The sequence below is a fragment of the Octopus sinensis genome, linkage group LG8 (genome assembly GCF_006345805.1).
Source record: "Octopus sinensis linkage group LG8, ASM634580v1, whole genome shotgun sequence".
In the NCBI taxonomy this organism is placed as follows: domain Eukaryota; kingdom Metazoa; phylum Mollusca; class Cephalopoda; order Octopoda; family Octopodidae; genus Octopus; species Octopus sinensis.
Window position 1 is genome coordinate 104,194,895 of NC_043004.1, and position 25,000 is coordinate 104,219,894.

At 36.8% G+C, this 25,000-nt stretch overlaps 1 long non-coding RNA gene across 1 annotated transcript in view; it reads right to left on the minus strand.

Moving 5' to 3' along the window:
- Positions 1–15,117: 15,117 nt before the first annotated feature.
- The window catches only part of LOC118764656, a 32,425-nt gene continuing 22,542 nt past the window's right edge, over positions 15,118–25,000 (minus strand). The window contains exon 2 of the long non-coding RNA XR_005000473.1: positions 15,118–15,463. This is a non-coding gene — a long non-coding RNA (uncharacterized LOC118764656). The remainder of the gene's footprint in view (positions 15,464–25,000) is intronic.

The window sequence follows — 25,000 nt, forward strand, 5'->3', positions numbered from 1 at the left end:
TATTATATATATATATAATATATATATATATATATATATGGCGTGGGCATGGCTGTGTGGTTAGGGAGCTTGCTTCCTAGCTACATGGTTTCGGGTTCAGTCCCACTGCATGGCACTTTGGGTAGGTGTCTTCCACTATAGCCCCGAGCCGACCGAAGCTTTGTGATTGAATTCGGCAGGCGGAAGTTACTGCCGTGTGTGTATATGTGCGTGTAGGTGCTTGTGCCTCTCCGAAAGAGAGAGAGGGATATAGGGAGAGTTTACAAAAAAAACAAAAGACAAAGACAGGTGGTGTACAAAACAAACAGATGTATTAGTATAACACTCGGGAATAGAAAAAGTCTTTTACGTTTCGAGCCTACACTCTTCTACAGAAAGGGACACAGAAAAAAACTAGGAGAGAAACAAGGAGAGAAAAGAATGTGTGTAGTAGCTAACGATCTATCATGGCATGTATGGCATATATATCATCATCATCATCATCATCATCGTTTAACGTCCGCTTTCCATGCTAGCATGGGTTGGACGGTTCAACTGGGGTCTGGCAAGCCCGAAGGCTGCACCAGGCCAGTCAGATCTGGCAGTGTTTCTACAGCTGGATGCCCTTCCTAACGCCAACCACTCCGAGAGTGTAGTGGGTGATTTTATGTGCCACCGACACAGGTGCCAGACGAGGCTGGCAGACGGCCACGCTCGGATGGTGTTTTTTATGTGCCACCGACACAGGTGCCAGACGAGGCTGGCTGACGGCCACGCTCGGATGGTGTTTTCTTCTTATGTGTCACCGACACAGGTGCCAGACGAGGCTGGCGGACGGCCACGCTCGGATGGTGTTTGTTACGTGCCCTCAGCACAGAAGCCAGTCGTTGCAGTACTGGCTACGGTCACGTTCGGATGGTTTTTCTTATGTGCCACCGGCACTGGTACCACAAGGATACAAATTCCATTGATGTTCATCTATTTTGATTTGGTTCGATTTGATTTGATTTGATTCGATTCGATTCTCACTTGCCTCAACAGGTCTTCACAAGTGTCACAAGAAGGAAGGTATGCACAGGTGGACTGACTACGTCCCAGGTAGGGGCCACGGATTATGGCTTCACTAGTCTTGCCGGGTCTTCTCAACAACAGCATACTTCCATAGGTCTCGGTCTCTAGTCATTTCCATGGTGAGACCTAACGTCCGAAGGTCGTGCTTCACCACCTCGTCCCAGGTTTTCCTGGGTCTACCTCTTCCACGGGTTCCCTCAACTGCTAGGGATTGGCACTTCTCTCACACACCTATCTTCATCCATTCTCGCCACATGACCATACCAGCGCAATCGTCTCTCTTGCACACAACAACTGATGCTTCTTAGGTACAACATTTCTCTCAAGGTACTAACGCTCTGTCGAGTAAGTACACTGACATTACACATCCATCGGAGCATACTGGCTTCATTCCTCACGAGCTTACGCATGTCCTCAGCAGTCACGGCCCATGTTTCACTGCCATGTAGCATAGCTGTTCGTACACATGCATCATACAGTCTGCCTTTTACTCTGAGCGAGAGGCCTTTAGTCACCAGCAGAGGTAAGAGCTCCCTAAACTTTGCCCAGGCTATTCTTATTCTAGCAGTTACACACTTTCAGCGCACCCACCCCCACTACTGACTTGGTCACCTAGATAGCGGAAGCTATCAACTACTTCTAGTTTTTTTCCCCCCGGAAAGTGACGGAGTTGTTTTCTGCAGATTTTCGGAGGTCAATGCTCCTGAGCATCTGCCACATACAAAAACTATCTTCCAGTTAGCCTACCTTTGACATTGCTGCACCTCTTATGTGTCCATAGCTTACACTGGGTACATCTTATAGAGTTTCTACCTACACCTTTTCTACAGATCGAGCAGGGCCATCTTCCTGAGGATATTTGTGGATTTTCTACCTTTCTACTTATTAGTACTTTGGTTTTAGCTAGGTTGACTCTAAGGCCCCTCGATTCTAAACCCTCATACATATACATATATACATACAGACAGACAGACAGATAGACACACACACACACACACACACCACACACACATGATCCAGCATGGCACAAAAACCTCAAGGCTGAAACATTAAAAGAATAACAGAATATAAATGTGTGCATGTGTGTGAGAGAGAGAGTGTGTGTGTATATGCATGTATGTATGTATGTATATATATATATAATAATGCGGTTTTTTTCAACAGCTTGAACTAAATGTCAGAGGGAATGGGATAAACTACTTATATTAACTTGCTTATAAAAGCAGGTAGTAATTTTATCTTGTCCTTATTCATAGTGCAAGTTTTGAAGAGTGCATTTCGATTTTACAGCTATTTTTTTCAAAGCTATGTTGGAAGTAACAAAGGAGCATATTTGGCATATTTTGCTTTATGAGTTCAATAAAGACAACAACGCAACGGAAAGTACAAGAAATATTAATGCAGTATATGGGGATTGGACAATAAGCGTAAGGCAGTGTCAATGGTGGTTCCAGAAATTCCGAGCCATAAACTACAGCCTAGAAGACGAGCCTCATCCTGAAAGATCTGTAGAACTCGACAAGGACATCCTGAAAACCCTGGTGGAACAAAATCTCATCGTAACTGTTGAGGAACTAGCAGAGAAGCTTGGATTTGGTCATTCAACCATTCATTGAGACCTGTGTGCTATCGGAAAATCAGCAAATTGGGTCAATGGGTTCCTCACGAACTTTCCGAGTCTAATTGCATGCAGAGAGTGAATGTATGCTTTTCTTTGCTGTCACATCTCACCACTACTGCGCTATGTATATCTATATATATAAAACTGTAGTTGTGTGAGTGTCTGTCCCCTTCGATTCCGACTCCCAACCACTCCCACACTCCGCGGTGCAGTCCAACCAAATTCAGGTAGCTCATAGTCGCGACTCATATCGAGCCCGTCTGAGTACTAACGCGGGTCCACGATGAGTCCACGATCCCAAAAACAATTTAACATCATCTTTTATTCCATTCTAATGCATAATTTTTCGTGTGTCGATGGCGGCGGAGTTGGCGTCCACGCTCACCCGCACCTGTGGGGATATATATATATATATATATATATATATTTATATGTATATATATATATATATATATAGATATACATATATATATATACATATAATATATATATATATATATATATATATATGTATGTATATATATGTATATATATATGGTATATACATATATATATATATATATATATGTAGTAAATATATAATGTATAATATATATATATATATATATATATATATATATATATAACTATATAATATATATACATATAGAAAAATAGATAGACGGATAGATAGATAGATAGATAGATAGATAGATAGATAGATAGTAGTTACAGGGAGTTTGAGCTTATTTCTCTTATCTTTAAGTCCATTATCCCTTTTCATACTAAATGCCTTATTTATGCAATCTTTATCCCTAGAACAAAATCCTTCTGAAACTCTTCTTTGTTTCTTTAAGTACCTCGTCCTTAACAATTCTTCTAACTAAGCACTAACTTTTATCCAGTTTTTAAACTCTCAGTTTCAAGTTAGGATTTCCCCAAACTAAATTTGGTTTTAAATCAGAATTTTTTTTGAAAGTGGATTGGTTTGACGTCGGGGTTACCCCAAGTGGCTCATATTTAAAGTAGTAGTAGTAGTAGTAGTGGTGGTGGTGGTGGTGGTGGTGGTGGTGGTGACAGTAGCAGTGACATCAGCAACAGTGATGGTGGTCACGGCTGTGGTGGTGATGGTTGCAGTTGTAGCAGTGGATGGTGGTGGTGGCGGTGGTTGTGGCAGTGGTGTGGAGGCAACAGTGGTGGCGGTGGTGGTAGTATTTATAGTTGTTGCTTTTGCTCTCATTTCTGATCAAGGAAACCCCTGAATCGTGACATTCAAACACTCATCATCCTGTTTTTGATCATACTCTATTTAAGTTATCCAAGGAAAATTTGGCTGCTATTTCTAGCATGTTGAACAATTACATAGAAACTTTACTCTTTTACTTGTTTCAGTCATTTGACTGTGGCCAACCTGGAGCACCACCTTAGTTGAGCAAATCGACCCCAGGACTTATTCTTTGTAAGCTTAGTACTTATTCTATCAGTCTCTTTTGCCAGGAATGTAAACACACCAGCATCGGTTGTCAAGCGATGATGGGGAGACAAACACAGACACACAAACACAGACACACACATACACATATATATATATATATATTATATATATATATATATATATATACATATACATATATACGATGGGCTACTTTCAGTTTCTGTCTACCAAATCCGCTCACAAGGCTTTGGTCGGAGTGAGGCTATAGTAGAAGACACTTGCCCAAGGTGCCATGCAGTGGGACTGAACCCAGAACCATGTGGTTGGTTAGCAAGCTACTTACCACACAGCCACTCCTGCCCTTTCTTTTTTTTTTTATTTTGCTTTGTATTACTAGTAGTCGTGTTTTAGCCGAAATTTAGCCAATATCTGACCACGTGGTCACCAGGCAAACCTTCCTTCACCCACACACTATAAGCACCAGCTCTGCCACCATGTGTGCACCATCTGTTTCTCTAAATTAGCAAGCTGTACACCACCTCAACCCAAACACATTCACAAACATGCATCCACTTCTTGTCATCTCCTACACCCTCTACTCACCGGAGCTGCCATTTTCTCCAACACCCCACCCTGCCCCATCCCTGGTTTTTGCATTCTCGGTTTATAAGCATTGTTATGCATAAATTGAACCTCAGCATTAACTGCATTGATCGCACCAGAACTGGGAGAATCTGCAAAGGCTGCAAACAACTACTGTCATGTTACGAACTGAGGATGTCTCAACGTGGTCTGACAGAAACAGTAGTCAAAGTCTCCCTCAAACCCACACCGTAGTACAGAACAAAGAAGAATCAACAACACTGTTTTAGTGAAGCTATGACAGTATGCATGTACATTCATACAAACACACACACATACAAATACATATACACACATATATACATGCACACACACACACATACACTCACACACACACACATAAATGCAAGTCTCTCTCTCTCTCTACATATAGATAGATAAATATAGATATATACATACATACATATATATATATATATATATATACATGTAGGAGGGATGACCACTACGTGGACATCCATGTAGTGGTCGTCCCTCTTATATGTATGTAATGTCATTTTTCTGAATCTTCAGATTTTTCTATATGTTAGACCACTGGTTTTAAATTGATATTAATCAAATTAATATTCAATTTTTCACCCTTATTATTTTAAATTTACATACATATGTATGTATATATATATATATATATATATATATATATATATATATATATATACATACATATATGTATAAAGTTTCTATGTAATTGTTCAACATGCTAGAAATAGCAGCCAAATTTTCCTTGGATAACTTAAATAGAGTATGATCAAAAACAGGATGATGAGTGTTTGAATGTCACGATTCAGGGGTTTCCTTGATCAGAAATGAGAGCAAAAGCAACAACTATAAATACTACCACCACCACCACCACCACTTTTGCCTCCACCACCACTGCCACAACCACCGCCACCGCCACTATCCACTGCTACAACTGCAACCATCACCACCACAGCCACCACCACCATCACTGTTGCTGATGTCACTGCTACTGTCACCACCACCACCACCACCACCACCACCACCACTACTACTACTACTACTACTTTAAATATGAGCCACTTGGGGTAACCCCGACGTCAAACTAATCCACTTTCAAAAAAAAATTCTAATTTAAAACCAAATTTAATTTGGGGAAATCCTAACTTAAAACTGAGAGTTTAAAAACTGGATAAAAGTTAGTGCTTAGTTAGAAGAGTTGTTAAGGACAAGGTACTTAAAGAAACAAAGAAGAGTTTCAGAAGGATTTTGTTCTAGGGATAAAGATTGCATAAATAAGGCATTTAGTATGAAAAGGGATAATGGACTTAAAGATAAGAGAAATAAGCTCAAACTCCCTGTAACTACTAGATTTGATGTATATTTAACAGAGTGTCTACCTCAGGAAACCATATTCTATGGAATACACATAGAAAGTTATATCCAATAAAATATTATAAGCATTTAAAAAACCTACTATGAAATACAAAAAAATTATTTTACAAAATATATATAACTTACCTGTTATTAGTCTGTGGAGAAATAAGATATATACATATATATATATATATATATATATATATATACATATATATATATATATATATACATATATATATATTATATATATATATATATATATATATATATATATATATATATATATATATATATACATATATATATACATATATATACACATACATATCATCATCATCATCATTTAGCGTCCGTTTTCCATGCTAGCATGGGTTGGACGGTTCAACTAGGGTCTGTGAAGCCGGAAGGCTTCATCAGGCCCAGTCAGATCTGGCAGTGTTTCTACGGCTGGATGCCCTTCCTAACGCCAACCACTCCGTGAGTGTAGTGGGTGCTTTTTACGTGCCACCTGCACAGGTACCAGACAGAGCTGGCAAACGGCCACGAACGGATGGTGCTTTTACGTGCCACCGGCACGGAAGCCAGACGGGGCGACGCCGACAACGACCACGATCGGATGGTTCGCTTAACCACAGCTGCAATTTCCACTGATGTTGATCGACCTCAATTTTGGTTCTGCTTTCTGATATCTGATTTGATTTGGTTTGATTTTGATTTTGATTTTGATTTTGACTGTTCTCACTGGTCTTGCCGGGTCTTCTCACACACAGCATACTTCCATAGGTCTCGGTCTCTAGTCATTTCCTTGGTGAGACCTGAAGTTCAAAGGTCGTGCTTCACCACCTCGTCCCAGGTTTTCCTGGGTCTACCTCTTCCACAGGTTCCCTCAACTGCTAGGGTGTGACACTTTTGCACACAACTATCTTCATCCATTCTCGTCACATGCCCATACCAGCGCAGACGTCTCTCTTGCACACCACATCTGATGCTTCTTAGGTCCAACTTTTCTCTCAAGGTACTTACACTCTGTCAATTATGAACACTGACATTACACATCCATCGGAGCATACTGGCTTCATTTCTTGCGAGCTTACACATATCCTCAGCAGTCACAGCCCCTGTTTCACTACCATGTAGCATGGCTGTACGTACACATGCATTATACAGTCAGCCTTTTACTCTGAGCAAGAGGCCTTTTGTCACCAGCAGGGGTAAGAGCTCTCTAAACTTTGCCCAGGCTATTCTTACTCTAGCAGTTACACTTTCAGCACACCCACCCCCGCTACTGACTTGGTCACCTAGGTAGCGGAAGCTATCAACTACTTCTAGTTTTTATCATCGTTTAACGTCCGCTTTTCATGCTAGCATGGGTTGGACGATTTGACTGAGGACTGACGAACCAGATGGCTGCACCAGGCTCCAATCTTAATCTTGTAGAGTTTTTACAGCTGGATGCCCTTCTTAAAGCCAACCACTCCAAGAGTGTAGTGCGTGCTTTCTGTACGTATATGGAAAGCGTGTATTACGGAAAGCGTGTATTACGGAAAGCGTGTGTATAAAAATTATAGAATTATTTTGTATGTTAATTGTTTAAATTATTTTCCATTGCTTTAGTTTTTTTTACAATTAAATTAATTTAACAATTAAGAAAAAACAAATTTAGGGTTGGAAGGAGGAGGAGGGTTAGTTACAGGATGTTCTCTCAGTTTTAGACGCAAATGATTTTAGCTCAAAAGAGAGCATAGGATTGGTTAAAATTCGAAAAATTAAACTACGTTAAACAAACGAATTACAAATTTATCAAGAAAGCCAAGTGAAAATAATGTTTTCTTTTGACACATTCTACCAGTATACGAAGTTTTAAAGTGTTTAGTTAACTAGAAATTGTGTTGAAATCTGGCCTTCAAAAGGAAAAGATCCCAGCTTTGAACAAAAAGCATGGACACTCATTAGATTGTGAGCATGTGGTGCTTTTATTGCTTTGTCAGAATAAAGCTTTACAACTTTTTCTTTTGCTTGTTTCGTTGTGTCTAGATTTCTGTGTGCTCTGTTGTGACAGCAAAGGAGTCTCTTCATTCATTTTGCAACTAAGGTTCATTTGATTGACGATTCCAGCTGGTTGTAGATACCTTTCTTTAAAAAAGAATCTCCTAAGAAAGAACAATTTAGAAGAACAAACAATTGCCTGAGTTTGAACTTGAAGCCAATCGAAAGGAAAATTAATGAAAGAATTTAGTGTGATACAAACGAGGAAGATGGAGGACGGAAGAAAGAAATAGAAACAGCTGAGGTGGATGATTCTGCTCAAAGTAAAGAACCCGAAATGGTAGTAAATGGAAATTCTGATGATTATGTATTTTTTGATCAGTCAACAAAACACAGGTAAAGGTGGAGTGCTGATTGAGGAAGATCGAATAATAATTAATAAAGTATTTGAGTTAGTAAATTCCCAACATATATATATGATGTGTGTATGTGATTTCAAAGTGGTTGATTATTGGAAACTGAAACAAGAAACAATGAAAGATCACAAAATTTTGAACCATATAAGAACAAAGAACATAACAGAGAACAACAGTGTGTTGGGGAAAACTTGGATTTGTAAGTCAATGGAAGAACAGACAGGGTGGGAAATACAGAAAACAAAGAGCCGTGGTGAAAAAGAAGAATATTTGGAGATATAAACTTGTTGGTGATGTATTTTGTATTGGAAAGAAAGCAAAATGGGTGAGCTTTTAAGAATGGTTATTAATATGACAGACTTAAGAAAAAGAATGGTACTGACTAAAAACAAAAAAAAAAAGCAGCATGGAAGACAGATGATATATAATGATGATGATAATGAAGAAGGTGGTGGTGGTGGTGGTGGTGGTGGTGGTAGTGGTAGTGATGATAATGTTGATGGTGATGGCAGTGGTGATTGGTGGCGATGGTGATGTTGGTAAAGGTGCTGGTGCTGGTGGTGGAGATGGTAGTGGTGACGATGGTGGTGATTCTGTCTACCGATGCATGCTTATGAAACAGTTATCATATTCCCTCTTAAGACAATACCTATTTCTTTATTACCCACAAGGGGCTAAACACAGAGGGGACAAACAAGGACAGACATAGGTATTAAGTCGATTACATCGACCCCCAGTGCATAACTGGTACTTAATTTATCGACCCCGAAAGGATGAAAGACAATACCATATCATTGCAGCCAAAAACCATTGCTGACCCATGTCTCACGACAATCTTTCACCACGTTCTATATTTTTCCAACATTCCCTCTCAGACAAAGCGTCAGCCCCACAATATCACAGATTTCTCTTCAGCCCTTGGCATGCAACCAACCAACCGACCGACCGACCGACCGACCAAGCAATCAACCAAACTCATGACCTATCTTTGTATAATTTCTGCCGGCGCAGACGACCACCAGTTACCATGGACTTACTTATGTTTATATCTAATCATTCAATCTGTGATTCGCTCTCACTAAAATAAACAGATGCAAATTTGTGGAAAAAAAATAAATAAATAGAATTCAGAATCTCTTTGTTCTCTCAGTCAAATGATCTCCGACTTCAGCAGCGAGACAGTTTAGTTCAGATATAACTTTATAAAGAAAGAAAAAAAAAAACGAAAAAAAAAAAATCAATATATTAACAACAGCATTATACTCATAATGACAGAGTGTTCAGGATTTGGAGGGAAAAACAATCAAACAGGCTTTTATTTCTCTGCAGTTGTTTGTTGTCTGTCTGTCTACTGTTGTTGTTGTTGTTGCCTTTCTAATGTTGTTGCATAGTGTGAAATAAACAAAAGAATTTGAAAGCAATTTATTATTGTTGTTGTTGTCATTATTATTATTATTATTATTATTATTATTATTATTATTATTATTATTATTATTATTATTAATATTATTATTATTATTATTATTATTATTATTATTACTATTACTATTATTATTATCGTTATTATTATTATTATTATTACTATTACTATTATTGTTATCATTATTATTATTATTATTATTAGTAGTAGTAGTAGTAGTAGTAGTAGTAGTAGTAGTAGTAGTAGTAGTAGTATATACATGTTTATCTGTTTATTTTGCAATAATAATATATAATATTTTATCTCTTCAACTTTGTTGTCTGATTAGTTAATTTTGAAAAGATGAAACTCTGTTGGAAACTACGTGTAATTGTATACATACATATATATATATGTATATATGTATGTATGTGTGTGTGTGTGTGTGTGTGTGTATGTGTGTGTGTAAATATATATGTGTGCATGTGTGTGTGTGTGTATGTAAATGTAGATGCATAATTGAATGAAAACCTTCAGCTGACACAGTCTGATGTTTTATAGCATTGAGAACACACTGCACTGAGCAGCCGTGTCATTGACTCGAAATATACTAAACAGCTGAAATATACATGCTTTTATATAAATATATCACCATCACCATCATCATCACCAACACCACCACCACCACCACCACCACCACCACCACCACCACCACCACCACCACCACCATCATCATCATCATCATCATCATCATCATCATCATCATCATCATCATCAACTTCATCATCGTCGTCATCATCATCATCATTTAACATCCATTTTCCATGCTGGTAAGGGTTGAACAGTTTGACGGGATCCGATGAACCATAAGGTTGGACTGAGACCAGATGTCATGTTTGGCATGGTTTCTATGACTGGATGCCCCTCCTAATGGTAACCCTTTTACTGTATGTACAGGGTGCTTTTTAAAATTTTTTTTTTTTTGTGCCACCAACGCTAACAAGGTTGCCAAGTAACTTTCAAGGTAAGAAAAGAAAGGAACAGGAAAACAGAGGCAAAAAATAGGGAAGGAAAAGAAAGAAAAGGCTTCCTTGACTATATGGCAGGGTCAGTGTTGTATTTGAAAGGGAGAGGAGCGATGGGTCTATACCAGGTGTTGAGAGGCTAGAGTGTGATGGAAGAAGCCCTAATGGCTTGTAATAGAAATACGAGACTGAGTAGTTGGAAAGCTGGAAAGAAGACAGAAGTGTTGGTAGGATGCTGGAGCATCTTGAGTCACAGGGATCGTTCAGGTGGGGACAGAGGGACAAAAATGGGAGTAGAGGTGGATGTAGTGAGTGATGGTGAGAGATACAGGAGTATCTCATACATGGGGTATGATGGTAGGTGTGAGAGGGTATTTAGAAGGGTAGGAAGGATGGATTATAGTAGAGGAGAGTAATGGCTGAGGGCAGAAAAGGAGGTGGTTGGTGGAAACAGTGCGAGCAGGGATGATAATAAGAAATGAAAGTGATTCTGGGAAGGCAGGGATGTAATGTACCTATTCTGCTCTCAGGGATTACAGAAACTGAGTGGTACCATAGACATAGAAGTGATGAGTATTTAGGGATGTGATATGGTGGTTGGGAATGCTTGACCAGACAGAGAGGAGGAGAGACAAGGTTCCATACACAAAACCATAACCAAGGTGGTTTCAGAATATCATTTCCACTGTGATGGGCAGGTCCTAGTAAATTGCCACTCATCTCCACTTTAAGTTTCAGCATCTTGAGAAAGGCCTTCAGTATTTTGTCCCATGTTTTCCTGGGACTCCCTCTTTTGCAAGTTCCATCTGCTTTAAGTGATCAGTGATTCTTCTTGCAACTGTCCTCGTCCATATGCATCCCATGAGCAAACCAACACAGTTTTCTCTCTTGCATGCTACATCTGATTCCTCTTATTTTCTCTCAGTACATAAGCACTTTGTCGTATATGCACACTGACATTGCACATCCAGCAAAGCACACTGGCTTCATTCCTCTCTAGTCTTTACATGTCCTATGCATTCAAGACACGCATCTCACTACCATGTAGAATTGCAGTACAGGTACAAGTATCATACTCTTTTACTCTTTTACTCTTTTACTTGTTTCAGTCATTTAACTGCGGCCATGCTGGAGCACCGCCTTTAGTCGAGCAAATCGACCCTGGGACTTATTCTTTGTAAGCCCAGTACTTATTCTATCGGTCTCTTTTGCCGAACCGCTAAGTGACGGGGACGTAAACACACCAGCATCGGTTGTCAAGCAATGCTAGGGGCACAAACATAGACACACAAACACACACACACATACATATATATATAAACATATATACGACAGGCTTCTTTCAGTTTCCATCTACCAAATCCACTCACAAGGCATTGGTCGGCCCGGGGCTATAGCAGAAGACACTTGCCCAAGATGCCATGCAGTGGGACTGACCCCGGAACCATGTGGTTAGTTAACAAGCTACTTACCACACAGCCACTCCTGCGACTATCTACATTTCACTCAGAGGGAGACCTTTTATTGCCTATAGAGATAACAGCTCCCTGAATTTTATCCATCCCATTCTAATTCTTTCAGCTTAACTTTCTCAGCACCTTCCTTCACTGCTAATTGGGTTACCTAAGTAACAGAAATTATCTTCTATGGAGCCTTCAGGACATTTGAGAAAATTAATTTACCAAGTATCATTAGCTGACCCCTATGATGGTACATACTTTCTCTTGTCTGCCCCAAACAATATCCAGCCTGTTATGCTTAAAACTGATGGATGTTGTGATGGGTATGCTCCACCTGTATTACTTGGGTTGGTGTTTGTATATGTATTCAATAACAGGGGTATTCTCTATATTTATTCCAGGACGGTTTATTTTTTCAAATGGCATTGTATATTCCTTTTGCAATAATGTTGTATTGCATAGTTATGTATGTATGTATGTATGTATGTATGTATGTATGTATGTATGTATGTATGTATGTATGTATGTGTGTGTGTGTGTGTATGTATGTATGTATATATGTATGTATGTATGTAAGTGTGTATGTATGTATGTATGTATGCATGTGTGTGTATGTATGTATGTATGTATGTATGTATGTATGCAGGCATGTATGTATGTATGTATGTATGTATGCAGGTATGTATGTATGTATGTATGTATGTATGTATGCAGGTACGTATGTATGTGTGTATGTATGTATGTATGTATGTATGTATGTATGTATGCATGTATGTATGTATGCAGGTATGTATGTATGTATGTATGTATGTATGTATGGTATGTATGTATGTATGTATGAATGTATGTATGTATGTATGTATGTATGTGTGCATGTGTGTGTGTATGTATGTATGTATGTTATGTATGCAGGCATGTATGTATGTATGTATGTATGTATGCAGGTATGTATGTATGTATGTATGTATGTATGTATGCAGGTATGTATGTATGTATGTATGTATGTATGTATGTATGTATGTATGTATGTATGCATGTATGTATGTATGCAGGTATGTATGTATGTATGTATGTATGTGTGTGTATGTATGTATGTATGTATGAATGTATGTATGTATGTATGTATGTATGTGTGCATGTGTGTGTGTATGTATGTATGTATGTATGTATGTATGTATGTACGAACGTATTTATATATGGAAGCACATATGAATGTATGTGAAAATAAGGTGAAATAAACATCAGAGGTGCTTTGAGCCATGCAGGAACTGGTGGAGTTAATCAGGGATTCTTTGCCCATTTAAGAATAGCAAAGAAGTATTCACTGATAGTTTGACTGTATATTGAGAGAAGTCAAGAGCAGGGACAAATTTATAGAGATCAAACTGAAAGAATGCTATGTATATATATATGTGTGTGTGTGTGTGTGTGCGTGAGTGTGTGTGTGAGAGTGTATATATATATATATATACACCCAAGCACATAAATGTGGAACAAGGTGGGGGAAAGATAGTACTCGAATACAGGAGGTAGAGTAATATGTTTTATTATTATTAAAGCTGCAAAAATACAAAAACTTCACAAAAAACTGCTACTCTGAGTTTCACGCTCCTCTTCATTGGGCAGTTGTGATCAAGAATATGTGTATTTAGTTAACAAAGTAAATAAAGATGGAAAAGTCACAGAAGTATATCTTAGAGAATATATCTTAGAATATTCTTCTGTGCCAATCAAAATAAGCAATAAGAATAACTTCGGTTATTCTTGTTGGATATATATATATATATATACCGGAGTAAACACATAAATGCGAAACAAGGTGGAAAAAAGAGTACTCAAACACCAGAGGTAGAGTAATATACTTTATTTAAAAGCATCAGAAATATAGCAAAAGCTGTTACTCAGAGTTTCTCATTCCCGTTCGTTGGACAGGTTTTGTGTGTGTGTATGTATATATACACACACACACACACACACACACACACACATATAGGGTTGAGAAATAATTGATGACCGTTTTTTTCAAATTTATTCTAAACATAGCAACTACAATGAATTGATCCCTAATATACTCTCTGCTGTTCTTTAAGACTTCTTCCCATCATTCGGTAAGTTTTTCGATGCCTCAGTGATAGAAATCTCCCAGTCCTTGACTCAAAGAATTCGTCCAACCAAGCCCTCAATTCTACGTCATTCTACATCATTATTGAATGATACACCACACAAAGTGTTCAAAAACAGTTGAAAGAGATGAAAATCTGGTGGTGCCAAGTCTGGAGAGTATGGAGGATGAGGCAGCACTTCCCATTCAACTTCTTTGGTCATATTAGCGGTGTGAGGATGGTCACTGTCGTGTTGCAGAAGTACACCATTTCGCCTGTTTGGTCTTTTTGACTGAAATGCTTTGTTGAATTGGTGCAGTTGTTGGATGTAGAGCTCCACATTGAGTGTTTAGCTGTGCTCAAGCAGCTCATAATGAATTAAGCCTTCCCAGTCCCACTATACACACAACATGGTCTTTCAAGGATGAAGGTCTTGCTTTGCTTGCAGAGTTGCTTGTTTGTCTGGGCTGTCATTCTTTTTGCTGCTTCATATTGATGTAAAGACACCATGTTTCATTGCCAATGACAATGCCATAAAGAAAATGCTGTTTGTGACCATTTGTTGAGTGATGTCGAGCGTGCAAGCTGGCGGTGATTGTTGAGCATTGATTTTTGCTCAAAGTGTGTGGCACCCAAGAGCCAAGTTTTTGAACTTTGCCCATTGAGTGAAGGTGGTTCCCCACAGTTTCTTTTTTTTTTTTGTAACCACAGTCCATCTGCTCCACCAATTCTCTGGTCATTTGATGAGGATTTTCATTACGAAGTTGATTCAATCGCTCTGCATTGAACTCAGTTGGTTGACTAGTGTGTGATCCATCCTTCAAGTCAAAATTCCCATTTTTGAAGCATCAAAACCAACAGCAGGAGATACTTTCAAGCATTACTCTTTCACCATACACAGCACAAATCTCACAAGCAGCTTTGGCGACCTTAACATCTCAATTAAATGCAAAAAGCAAATGGTGTTGAAAATGCTCAATTTTGTCTACATGAGATTCCATTTTAGTGATCTGTAAATACACAAAAATCAATAAAATTTTAAAAAATCAAAACACTGTCTTGTAGAACAAAGAATTGTCTTTTAAATAACATAAAACATTTGGCCAGTGGATTTTATTTCTACATGCATTTTTTAAAAATAACCCTCATGAACTATTCCACAACCTAATACAAACACATATATATATGTGTTTGTATTAGAAGGTTTGGAGATGATGTACAGGTATTATATATTAGAAGAAATAAGATACTCAGAAATCTGGATGATTTTATATTTACAGATATTTATTAATATGTCACATGCTTTTTGAAATCATATATTAGCGCTTGCATCCACTCTATATGTGTATATATATATATGTGCATGTGTATGGCTGTGTGTGAGTGTGTGTGTGTTTATATATTTGTTTTGTAAGACTCCTGATGTGAAATTGTGTGCTGAAAGAGATATTGTTACATGTTGGGGTGGTAATTTTTTTTTTTATCTTGTGCGAGTGTTTATTTAGCAAGAAAAAAAATGACCATTCTGAAATATACCAATATACATACATACATACATACATACATACATACATACATATATATATATACATACATACATACATACATACATACATATATATATATATATATATCCACACAGACACATATACACACATATGCATAAATACATGCATATACCCACAAGCTCCAAGGCATTTTATTTATCTTTTTTTTCACTCGACAGCCCAAGAGCGTTAAATGAGAAATTAAAAAAAAAATTAATTAATTATAACTTCGACAATATACATGAATCCTATGTATATTTCAGCTGTTGGTTTTATAAGTCAGTGACACGGCTGCTTGCCGGCAGCACAGTTTTCATGATATATCAATATAATGGAATATGTATTTATGTCAATAGAGTGGCTTGGATTGCTTCATCAGGAAATGTAAACAACTTTGTTTATCCTCTGTAGATTTCAATTAGAGAGACTGTATTTCATTAGCTCTGGAAAATAAGAAGCAACGTGTTGTTTACTGCAGTCTAGAGCAATGATTTTTAATGCTCGAGGAATACATACAGCAAATGTATAAATACATATATGTGAGTGTGTGTGTGCACGTGTGCATGTGAAGGTGTATATGTGTGTGTGAGTGTGTATGTGTATGTATATATATATATATATATACTCTTTTACTCTTTTACTTGTTTCAGTCATTTGACTGCGGCCATGCTGGAGCACCGCCTTTAATCGAGCAACTCGATAAGCCCAGTACTTATTCTATCGGTCTCTTTTGCCGAACCGCTAAGTAACGGGTACATAAACACACCAGCATCGGTTGTCAAGCAATGCTAGGGGGACAAACACAGACACACAAACACACACACGCATATATATATATATATACATATATACGACGGGCTTCTTTCAGTTTCCGTCTACCAAATCCACTCACAAGGTTTTGGTTGGCCCGAGGCTATAGTAGAAGACACTTGCCCAAGATGCCACGCAGTGGGACTGAACCAGGAACCATGTGGTTGGTAAACAAGCTACTTACCACACAGTCACTCCTACGCCTACATATATATATATATATATACATACATATATTTATATATCAAATCAAATGGAAATTATAGTTGTGATCCTGTGCTGGTGTCACATAAAAAACACCATCCGCACATGACCAATGCCAGCGCTGCCTTGACTGACATCCATGCCAGTGGCACGTAAAAAGCACCAACCGATCATGGACTTTGCCAGTCTCCTCTGGCCCCTGTGCTGGTGGCACGTAAAAAGCACCCACTACACTTATGAAGTGGTTGGCATTAGGAAGGGCATCCAGCTGTAGAAACACTGCCAGATCAGACTGGTGCCTGGTGCAGCCTACTGACTTCCCAGACCCCGGTCAAACCATCCAACCCATGCTCCTCCTACTACTCCTTCTCCTTCTTCTTCTTCTTCTTCTTTTCTTCTTCTTCTTCTTCTTCTTCTTCTTCTTCTTCTTCTTCTTCTTCTTCTTCTTCTTCTCCTTCTTCCAGTCAGGACTCACGCCATTAGCCACAAAGAATAATCTCTAATTCGAGCCTACTCTAAGCTACTAAGAATGCGTGTGGCAACTTGAAGATCCACCCACCACACGCGACAGACTGGCGGTTGCACGGGCGCGAAAGCTACGTTGTTATCCTCATTCCATAAACAGTAGCTCTTCCAAATTTTATCTCTCCTCTTTTATAGTTTATTATTTTTTGAATCATGGTAACCTATCATAAATTTTGACTATTTTTTGGCATTCTTTAAATACCATATTTTTAAATATTCTTTTTAACATATCAGCATTTACATTGCTGCTTACCTTTAATAATACTTACATAATCAACTAGATCAGGTATTCCTTTAATAAACCATACTTACGGCACTCTCTCGTGATTTGAGCTTACTCTTTACTTGTTTCAGTCACTTGACTGTGACCATGCTGGAGCACCACCTTTAGTTGAGCAAATCAACCCCAGGACTTATTCTTTGTAAGCCTAGTACTTATTCTATCGGTCTCTTTTGCCGAGTCGCTAAGTTACGGGGACGTAAACACACCAGCATCAGTTGTCAAGCGATGATGGGGGAACAAACACAGACATAAAAACATATACACACACACACATATACATACATATATATATGTATATACATATATACGACTGGCTTCTTTCAGTTTCTGTCTACCAAATCCACTCACAAGGCTTTGGTCGGCCCAAGGCTATAGTAGAAGATACTTGACCCAAGTGGCACACAGTGGGACTGAACCCGGAATCATGTGATTCGTAAGCAAACTACTTAACACACGCCTTATATAACCTTTGAGTTGAAATGATTATTCTATGACTTAAATTAGGAAATAATTATTTATAATCTAAAATGTTATAACCCAGAAAATTTACACCCTATTAATTATGTACGGTATGTATCTAGCCATTTCCTAAATCAATTTCTTTTATGTATGGTTGATATAAAATATGTTTTTATCTTTACTACAAGTGGTTGTTTTTTGTTTTTTTTTTTGTATTTTGCACCTCCCCTAAGTACAAAACATATACTCTAAGATCTATTGTTATTCTTTTATGATTATATATTTTTATTGTATTCCTTTCAAACATTTGTAAAACTTTTCTCACTTTTAGCTTTATTTAGATTAAATTCTGGTATACTATTTTTATCTCATTTTCTTAATTTATATTAAAGATCTTGTAATAATTTTTCCTATACATAAATACCTTTATAATTTATATATATTTTTTATATATTTTCAATATTATTTTTTAAATATTTTTAATATATTTTCTATATTTTTCTTACATCTTTATATTCTCTTATTTTTTATTTTTAGTTTTTATACTTTTATATATTTTATATTCTTTACAATTTTTTAGATATATTCTTTTATATATTTTTTATATATCCTTTATATATTTCCTTAAAGATCATATATTTTTACAGTTTATATTTTATATACCTCGTCGTATATCTTACGTATATATCCATAGATTTTAGATACATTATATTCCTTATTAGCTTATGGCCCTAAATTCTAAATTTTTATATCTAATACATTCCTTTATATAATTTTTAAATAATTTTTTCTTCACTTTCTTCTAATGATTTCAAATATGATTTATTTGTCACCAAAATATCTCATTTCTAAATTTGTCACCTTTTTTTCTATTGTGATTTGAGCATCACACCTGCTTGATTTTATTTTAAAAACATTATTCCATTATTCCTCAAAATCTTTAATATGGTGATGAATATAAGTAAATTCAACTTCCTATATCTTACTTCTCGCTATCATCACCTCCCCATCATTCACTCCCATATTTCTACCCTAGGCCTTGTTCATTTATGAAGATAGTCCCATCGTTTTTGATAATTTAGTAGGCTGACCTGACATTAATTGCTTCTCTCACCACTGATCAGTACACATAAACAACTTGCTTAAAAATTTTAAAAAATCTTGATAATCCTTCCTTTATTGTTAGAAGTTTTGATAACTGGGTCACTTATGTCAATTATCTCCTCCCCCTACTATAAACTCTAAGAACCCCTAAATTCTTCTTTGTTCTGACCAAATATACACTATTCTAATAAGTTCATTCTGCCAATTGAAAGTTAGCAGAAATTACAACCGTGTTCCATGGTCTGCTACCACAACAGCTCCTTTTTAGGATCCAGTTAGCTCAAGACATCATCAGGAGAACCGTGTTTCATGGTCTGCTACCACAACAGCTCCTTTTAAGGATCCAGTTAACTCAAGACATCATCAGGAGGAACAAAGTCCGGTCTCAGCCCCTACTCCTCTACTGTTTTGACGTGGTGGGGCCCCCTTCTTTCGGAGGTGTCTTCAGCTCTGGTGTTGGGTGCATGTCTTCTTTCTTCTGTTCCCTGGCCTCTTCGATGTATCGTCAGTGAGTGTCAGCCGGTGACTGACTGACTTGTCAAATTTTTCCCTCTAAATACCTGCCGCTAGGCTCAATGTAAATATTTTTTCTCAATGAATTTGCTAACTATGTTGAATAAGTTGAACTGTTCTTCATGTTTGCAGATCATGACTTCATCTGATGAAAACGGTTTCTTTACAGTGATGTAATGTTCTCATTAACCAATTAAAGGAGTCATTGGAAACGGGGCCATAATGAATTGACACCTGTACCTCTTTATATATATAAACCTATGTGTGTGTGTGCGTGTGTGACATCATCTTGACTTAACAGCCGTCGCCGTTTGTTTTTACCGTTTTGTTCTCACTGTCCTGTTTTTGTTACTACTTTCACCCTCCGCAAAAAATCCCAAATTTTATTTAATCTGCTTTGCGGGAAGGACAGTTTTATTGAAGTCGAGTCTTGTCCTTACCTTTGAAACGCGGAGTAGATAAAACAGGAGACAACTGATGAAGGGAATGTTCTTTATGTTACATGTCTCGTTTCTCATTCTGTCCACGTTTTTTGATGTCCCGTACCCGTATATGCATGTATATATACATATATATGTAGGTATGCACATATATGTATGTATATATGCATATATTTATATATTATATATATTATATATATATATATATATATATATATATACAAATTGAGATAGGGGTTGTAAATGCAACCCTCCATGGGATAACAGACATCCAATATACTGCTAGTGAAGTAATTTGCATCTAGGTACTAATATGTGTATGTTTATTATCCCAATATTAAGTTGAAGAACTGAAACATTGAATGTTGAACATAAATATGTTTACTAATTTATATTATTTATTTACATTATTATGTATATGTATATTTTTATATGTATAGGAGTGTGAGTATATGCACCCATATGTATATGTATATCTTCGAGGAGGCCTTATGATATTTTTGTAAATGTCTCATTTATATCTATATATTGACCTACCATAAAAGGCTAATATTGGTAAAATGAGACATACTTATCTACATGCCCGAAACAGATGTAAGATGTAATCTATACTTATATTTATATTCTCTTTTTTATATATATTCTACTTATTATACAACATTACTCTTTTATGTAGCCTTTTTTATGTACATTCCTTTATGTACGCTGATTTGTTCTGCTTTTTTATGTTTAACCCTACAGTCTCTTATGTGGTGGTTTAATAAAGTATGTGATTGAGTTTTATCTGGTAATTGATATTTGATTTAGATGTATTTCTCCATTTTCCTATCTTGTATATATATATATATATATATATATATTAATATATATATATCAGTGGTGGCTCCAGCATTCAGGCTCTTCGGGCTTAGTTTGAATATAAATTTAGTAAAGTGAACCTGCATTTGCAAGGTGATTTAATTTCTGCCAACACTGACTTCAAGAATGTAATTGTAGCCAATAACTTGGGCTCCTTTTATTGAGCCTAGTTGCAGTTCATTTATTTTTGTTCAGCGTCTGGCAGTCGTCTTAGAGGTGTCCTGTGGCAAAAAATATCATTTGTAGCAGACACTCTCTCAAGATCAACATCGTATATAGGTTTATAGATATATATATATTTAAAAAATAAGCTATTTGGGGCTAGAAATAAAGTGGAAAAACATAAAATTCTTTGAGCAGGCATCTGTCTTATGTGAAATCTGTGATAAGCCTGAGTGACACTGATGACCTGGAGTTGCCGCTGATGTATATATAAACCTATATAGATATATATTCTTTTACTCATTTCAGTTATTTGACTGTGATCATGCTGGAGCACCATCTTGAAGATTTTGTAGTAAAACAAATCAACCCCAGGACTATCTTTTAAGCCTAGTACTTACTCTATTGGTCTCTTAAGCTGAATTTCTAAGTTATGGGGACCTAAATACACTAACACTGGTGGTCAGGCCATTATGGGAGGACAAAAACAAACACAAAGACAAACACACATGGATACATATATACATGCATACACACATCCATGCATACATACATACATACATACATACATACATACATACACACATTCATAACACAGGCATCTTTCAGTTTCTGTCTGCCAAATCCACTCACAAGGCTAGAGTAGAAGTCTCTTGCTCAAGGTGTCACATAATGGGACTGAACCCAGAACCATATGGTTGGAAAGCAAATTTCTTACCACACTGCAATGCCTGTAACCTACCTATATATATATTATTATTATTATTATTATTATTATTATTATTATTATTATTATATATAGGTTTTGTGTAATAAGGCCAAATATGAGAAGGCTTAATGACCTAAAGTGATAAGGCAAAATTCAAATGACATTAAAAAAAAAGAATGTCAAAAGCTTGAAAAATCGAATACTCAAAACATGAAATTTTAAAATATTTTAAGGGAGAAATATTAAAATTGGCCATAAAAAGAAACATACATTTACTATTTTCAAAGGGAATGCATTGGAGAAGCATGCTGTAACATATATACTTTTAATATGTTATGCTACGCCAAAATAATGTTTTTTTTTAGAAGAAAAGTAATAGCTTTAAAATGGAGATTATTTCACAAACATATTTACTCTTTTTATTGTGTTATGGTTGAATAAATGTTTTAGGGAAGAATTTGGAAGAAAAGTTATCTAAAAAAAAAAAAACACATTTATATACTGTTTTGAAATGGAGTTTATTTGAGAAACATATAACATTTATTTTTTTTACTTTTTCATTATGCTATGTAAAAATAATAAAGGCAAACAAGAGGTGATGAATATATTTACTTCTAGATAAAAATAATAATAATAATAATAATAATAATAATAATAATAATAATAACAACAATAATTAATAATAATAATAATGATGATAATAATAAACAGATTGGAAGTGTTATCATGTACATTGTTTTGTCTTGGCATAAAAGATGGGCTACAGCAAATATTCTGCTCAATACCACAGATTTGCTTGTCAATTGTTTGACCATAACCAGTTGAGCATGTCCCTTAGTGGCTGATGATATGTGCATCTCTGATCATGAGCAGAAGTAGTGGGGGAGCATCATAGCCATTTGTTGAAAGGAATTCTTTGGGGTTTGGATAGTTCACCTCTGGAAACATGGGTGGTTCTTTCAACATCCTTAAACAACCCTTATTCAGGGACCTTTTGAGTGGGATGGGCTACTCAACCTGAAGAAAATTCTAACTGGGCCCCACCTGCAAGGTTATGTGCTGTTTATCTTTTTATGAGATCACCATGTCGCGCACATATGGTTGTGATGCATGTGCCTAGTGTACCCTTATCAGACGGGTAGTCGTGATGGGTATATTGGGCTTCGTATATTTTACCCCAGTGTCACTTTGATGGCATGAACTGCTCTCTCACTCAATAATAATAATAATAATAATAATAATCTTTTCTGCTAAAGGCACAAGGCCTGAAATTTGGGAGGAGGTAAGTAAGTCGATCACATTGACCTCAGTGCTCAACTCGTACTTAATTTATTAACCCTGAAAGGAGGAACGGCAAAGTCGACCTTGGCAGAATTTGAACTGCGAATGTGAAGATGGATGAAACACTGCTAAGGATTTTGCCAAGCATGCTAAAGGTTCTGCCAGCTCACTGCCTTAATTTTAGGCCTCAAATTTTAGGGGAAGGCGACCAGTTGATTACATCGACCCCAGTGTTTCACTGGTACTTAATTTATCAACCCTGAAAGGATGACAAGCAAAGTTGACCCTGGCGGCATTTGAACTCAGAACGTAAAGACAGGCAAAATAATAATGATGATGATGATGATTTCAAATTTTGGTACAAGGCCAACAATTTCAGTGGAGAGAGTAAATCAATCACATCAACCCAGTACTTAACTGGTACTAATTCTATCGACCTTGAGAGGATGAAAGGCAAAGTCAACCACAGTGGAATTTGAACTCAGAATGTGAAGATGACGCTAACCAGTTTGCCTTGCATGCAAACAATTCTGGTAGTTCCCCGCCTTATTAATAATAATAACAAGAGCATTTAGAGAGTGAAAACTTCCACCAAAGCAACACCAATGTCCCCTCAACGATTAGCCAGTGATGATTATTAGAATGAGAATATCTGAAATAAACTCAACTGCTCTCACAAATGAGAATACTAAATATGAACCCGACCTCTCTCAAAAATTAAGTAAAAAAAAAACAGGAATAAATAATCCAGAATCCTTGTCTGGTACCAGATTGATCCCAAAATCTAATCAGTTCATACAAGTTGTAAGGCCAAACATCCCTGAAAGTTTCATTCGAATCCATCCAGCAGTTCTTGAGATATCTTTCCATGGACAAACAAACAAATACAACTGAAAACAATACCTCTGCCTTTGCTAAGGCACAAGGCTTGGAATTTTTGGTAGATGGGTAGATGCCACTAAGCATTTTGCCTGGTATACTAACGTTTCTACCAGTTCACTGCACTCTCAATAATAATGATAATAATAACAATGATAATAATCTTTTCCACTATAGGCACAAGGCCTGAAATTTGTGGGGAGGAGATAAGTCGATTACATTCACCCCAGTACTTGACTGGTACTTAATTTATTGACCCTGAAAGAATAAAAAGAAAGGCCAACTTCGGTGGAATTTGAACTCAGAATGTAAAGATGGGTGAAAAACTGAGGGGGGCGGGGGCAGGAGGAGGAGGAGAAGAAGAAGAAGAAGAAGAAGAAGAAGAAGAAGAAGATGAAGAAGAAGAAGAAGAAAAAGAAGAAGAAGAAGAAGAAAAAGAAGAAGAAGAAGAAGAAGACGAAGAAGAAGACGAAGAAGAAGAAGAAGAAGAAGAAGAAGAAGAAGAAGAAGAAGAAGAAGACGACGAAGAAGAGGAAGTTTTCCATGCTTCCATGGTTTAGACAGTGTTTACTGTGGTAGATTTTCTACAGCTTGATGCCCTTATGGTTGCTAACACACAATTGCTTCCAAACAAGGTAATATCTCTCCGAGGCCAGACATTGTTTCCTCGTAATATAACACTGCTTGTATGACAGTGACACTCATTTATTATGCAATGTGAAGAGAAGCAGATACAAACGTATGCACTCACACATATACATATGTGGAACAAG